We start from the raw sequence: 5,335 nt of genomic DNA on the forward strand, positions 1-5,335 counted from the left end.
TATACTATGGTTTTCTTTCTTTTCTCTTAGTCCTAATTCCTCATACACAAAATGACTAATATGTAAATATGATAAACACAAATGTATATGAACAACATTCACTAGACATTGAGTGGAGGGGGATGAGAAGGGAGGGTGGAAGATAATTGTGTAACCTATAAATATGCAAGTGGATAAATGTTGAAAAACTTTTATAACAGGTAATTGGAAAAATAAAATAAAATATCAATAAAAAATATATTCCTGAGAGTATAGGTTCTAGTATACTAGATATAAAATTCTTCTTTTTCACTTTTCTTTGGTACAGAGATTCTGGACTTCTTAAAATATGAAACTCCAAAATCAGGGACATCAGTATCTTACTGTATCAGTCATCTCCAATCTTGAACACAGTCAGACCACAATGTCTTATACCATTTATATGACCCACTGCAACATTATGCTTAGGTGATAAGTTTTTGATGATACTTGGAAATAATAGTTCTTGAAGTTTTTAGTGAGGCTGTTGTTTTAAAGGTTTCTGGGCAGGAGAGTTCTGTGGCAACTGATCTGGTTGTAGAAGTTGATGGTTAATTTTTGGCAGGAGATGTGACTGGGTCTGATCATCTGGAGTAGGTTTAAATTCTAATTCAACAAAGGATTGTTGTGGCTCTATTGGCTGAAGTTGTTTGTTCACAGAATACTTTAGTTGCCAATACTATGGAGGAGGGTCTAATATTTGATCAATTTGAAAATATGGATATTTTAAAACCTGGCTTGCTGTGGGCAAGAGGGTCCCAATTTGGGGGGAGGGCTCCCAATTCATCATATCACTCATAAGTTATAAAGCTTCACGACTTGCATTGGGAATTAGTTTTCACATTTATGGGAAGATATCATAGAACAAGAAAATTCATAAAGGATGCCCTTCTGACCAGTCATTCTTTCTAGAAGTACCTAACACTTAACAAATTTTGAAAATTTCCTCTACCTCACTTGTCCCTGGGGAAAATAGTCTAATATGGTTCATCCATTATGTTCCCAACAGCCTACATATCAATGGGAGAACTATACACTGAAGCTCTTAACAAAACTTCAGGGGCATGATATCACCTGGTGGATACATGATCAAAACAAATTTTCTGGCTTTAAATCTCTATGGAAAAATTTGTACTTATGGCTAAAAGCTAGTCCTTGCAAAATTTGATACATAATGTTTTTGATGGCTGACTCAGGGAACAACTTGGTTCTGTCTTTCATTACCTGATAGAAGTTTTCCAGTATTCAAACACAAAATAAAGATGATCGTTTTCTCTGATAACTTCATTCAAATTAATCAGATTGACGTGATTTTCTTCAAAGACTTAACTTCTCTCAAGTTCATGTATTACTCCCAAGGATAGAATTTCCTAAATAGGGGCAGCTAGGTAGCACAATGGATAAAGCTTGGCCCAAGAGTCAGGAGGACCCAAGTTCAAATCCAAACTCAGACACTTATTTAGCTGTGTGACCTTGGGCAGATCATTTAATCCCATTGACTTGTCAAAAAATAAAAATAAAAACAAGTTCTTCTAAGATTAGAATTTCTTTTTCAACCTTTTGATAGTCCCTAGCTTTCCAGATTCATTACTTTTTCCTATGAGTATGCTTCTGTAAGTGCCACCATCTAGTTGTCTCATGTTTATATATCAGTTCATTTTGAAAAATGGATGTAGTCAAAGTTATACAATTAAATTGTTTACTTATAGAAAAGAAATATGTATGCTTCCTTAATTTTTTTCTTTTCCTTCAAAATATTATTAGATTTGTGACTGATGGGCCATCATTTAATATACCATCTTCTCTGAGATTATAAATTCATAACATCCAAGAAAAAGGAATCTAACAAATAAATAATGTGTCCATTCTTTTTCACAGCTGTGACAGTGAGCCATGGTTAGGTGAGGGGACTAGGAATTCCCAGGCTGGACAGGACCAGCTGGTCTAGACTGGGAAGGGCAGAAGGGCAGCAGAGTCCTAGGAATCCTCTCAGGATTATCTGTCTTTTAACAAGTTTTAGTGTGGGTGAGTTCATCAGTTCCACAAGTAATGAAAAGAAGCAAAAAATTCCTTCAAGGTCAATTCATTCATAAAAAAATTCAGAATATTTTTTTCCTGATCAATATTTAGCATTTGTGGATTATTTGAGGAGCTACTTAGAATGACTATATTGTATGAACCAGATAAGGATAAGAGATATCATCAGTCTTATATAACTGACCTCAGAGTTTTCTTGAACTCTTCCTCTTCACATACAACACCCCCAGCACATCTAATTTATTTTCAAGTTCTATGTTGCTGTCTCTATGAGTGTCTCCCACATTTCCTCTCCTTTTCATTTACACAGTCAACACCTTTTGTCACCCCCTCATTACCATGTACCTGAACTATTCTAATGCCTATTAACTATTCATCCTGCCATTCCAATCCATTCTCCACCCCATTGTTCATCATAGCCATTTTTTTTTAGGATTTTGCAAGGCAATGGGGTTAAGTGGCTTGCCCAAGGCCACAGGGCTAGGTAATTATTAAGTGTCTGAGACCAGATTTGAACCCAGGTACACCTGACAACAGGGCCAGTGCTTTATCCACTGCACCACCTAGCCACCCAACTGCACCACCTAACCACCCAAATCATATCCATTTAATGTACAAAATGGATCCAATCTGCTCAAAAATATTCTTTAGATCCCATAACCCATAGAATCAATCATGAACTCTCAAACCTACTATTGGAAAGCTCTCTATAATCTTGCTTTACCTTCCTTGTAGACATCATGTATTCTGTACCTGGATGAAGAGAATTAATTTCAGTTCTGTTATACCAACCCATCTTTCAGGACCATCATAAGCCAATAACAGAGTGAAGAAGAGGGCAGAAGGTATACCCAACTATGCTTTGGGCTTATTAAATACCCCTTTTCTGTAGCTTGGATGACTGCCTTCCATGACCTCATTCCAGAAATTCTAAGTTGAGACAAAGGAAAAGAGTTAAAGGAAAAAAAGGGAGTAAGAAACAGGAGGATTTAGGAAGGAAAATCTGAGTCTTTTGAGTTTACAGACTTTAAGCATAAGATTTTTGATAATAAAAGATTTCATAAATGGATTGAAATATGAATTGAGAAATGTGATTTTGTTGTTATTCAATCATTTCAGTCCTGTCCCATTTAGTATTTTCTTGGCAAAGATAATGGAGTGGTTTGCCATTTCTTTCTCATTTTACAGATGAGGAAACAGGCAAACAGGGTTAAAGGATTTGTCCAGAGTCATACAACTAGTGTCTGATGCCACATTTGAATGCAGGTCTTCCTGACTCCAGGTCAAGATGCCCTATTCACTTCACCATCTAGCTGCCCCAGATTATATGACGGGCATGGATAATAAACTTGGAACAGGGAAGGCCTCAGAACAGGGTGAATTATAAAGAACACTACTCTGGGAAGACCTGGGTTCTAGCTCCCACTTTGACTTCTGCTAGCTATGCCAGTATCTCTGGTTTCAGTTGACTGGCAAATAATGATGATGAGTACATCTCTCCTACCTAAATGCAATGGAGTTCAACTAGAAGATAGTACAACTACATTTATACTGGGCTTTAAAGTTTATAAAATACTTTACCTACATTAGCTCTTTAGGTCCTCACAACAACCCTGTGAAGCTAGTACCCCAAGTATTATCTTCATATTACAGATAAGGAAACTGAGGACCGAAATTTGAAGGAACTTGTTCATTATGTGGCAAGTGTCAAGAGGTGAGACCTTTATCACTCCAGGTCCAGATCTCTATCACACCACAGTATGCTATTCTTGAGAGTCTTTCCCTAGTTCATAGCAAAGGTTTACAAAGGTTTTCAAATATATTGATTTTCTTGTCTACTGTAATTGCTTTAGGCATATACATATATACATATATTTATATGTATGTATATATGTGACTATAAATATAGATACAAACACATATATTTATAGTGAAGATATATATATATATTAGATATATGTGTATGCATATACACACCATGCATATGTATACATAAAATAAGACTTTCCTTTGTTGCTCACTCCATTCAATTGTGTTCAACTCTTCATTTAGGTCATGAGCTTCTCCAGCTCATTTTACAGATGATGAAACTGAGGCAGACAAGGTAAGGTAACTTGTCCAGGGTCACACAACTAGTAAATATCTGAGGCCAGATTTGAAGCTCAGTCTTCTTTACTCTATACTCAGCACTTTATCCACAGTGTCACTTAGCTGTCATCATCACCCTCCAATATGAAACTGAAATACTTAACCCAGAGCTTTTCAAGTATTTATACATCACTTTAAGATTCACAAAATGTTCTCCTGTCTTGTCTGAACATCGCCCTTCAATGAAATATTCAAGGCTCACCCAAACAAGTGGTCCAATATGATATCGAAGAAAGAGGTCAGGGAGCTCCAGATTAATTAAATAAGTAGTTTAATAACCAAAGTGGGATACTCACATTGGAGCAGTCTAGGGCAGCAGTTAGACAACAACCCCAGAATTCCCCCACAAAGACCTTCAAGGCAATCATAGAAGACAAAGAAAGAAGGGGTTATATAGTAAGTTAATGTGGATTGACTGATATTTTGGGGTTTACTCTGCTCAGCACTGGACTCAGACCCAAACACCTAGGTGTCTTATCAGTGGTGTTTAGGTTGGAGTCCTAGGCATGCAAGACTAAGGACTGAACTCATACCAGCTATGTCCTGGTCAGTGTGCTTTATTTTGGCTTATATTAATCTTGATTTATATTATTTGTAGCTTTCATTGATAGGGACTCATCATTATTATTGCTGTTATTGCTAGTATTACTATTATCATTATGGCTTTCAAAAGTTCAATAGAAACTTTTGCTAGAAAACCCACATTATTCATGACTTTTACTGCTTAAGGGGTCCATATTATGGCTTTCATGCCTCCCAATAACCCAGTGAAGCAGATCCTTCAAGTACTTTTAGTTCTAGATGTGTGCACTAAGACTCTAGGCTATTTAATGATATGCCCATGATCTCACAGCTAAAAAAAAATATCTCAGGCAAAATTCAAACCCCAGATCTCTGGATTCCAGATCTGGAATTCTCTGCACCATTCCATGCTCTCTTCCAAGGAGAATATCTGCATCATAGTGCAATGGAAAGAGTTTTGGATTTGCAGTAATCAGCTTAGTCAAATTTTGGATGTACTATTCAACACCTCTATGAACCTAGACATATCACACTATGAAAGGGAGGATTGGGACTAAATCTCAAAAGTCCCTTCCAGTTCTAAAGTCTTGGTATTTATTCCTTCCTTTCT

At 36.6% G+C, this 5,335-nt stretch overlaps 1 pseudogene; it reads right to left on the reverse strand.

Moving 5' to 3' along the window:
* Nucleotides 1-266: 266 nt before the first annotated feature.
* LOC141522695 (serine/threonine-protein kinase MAK pseudogene) lies at nucleotides 267-1,676 on the reverse strand (annotated as a pseudogene).
* Nucleotides 1,677-5,335: the final 3,659 nt, after the last annotated feature.

The sequence above is a fragment of the Macrotis lagotis genome, chromosome 4 (genome assembly GCF_037893015.1).
Source record: "Macrotis lagotis isolate mMagLag1 chromosome 4, bilby.v1.9.chrom.fasta, whole genome shotgun sequence".
Classification (NCBI taxonomy): Eukaryota; Metazoa; Chordata; class Mammalia; order Peramelemorphia; family Peramelidae; genus Macrotis; species Macrotis lagotis.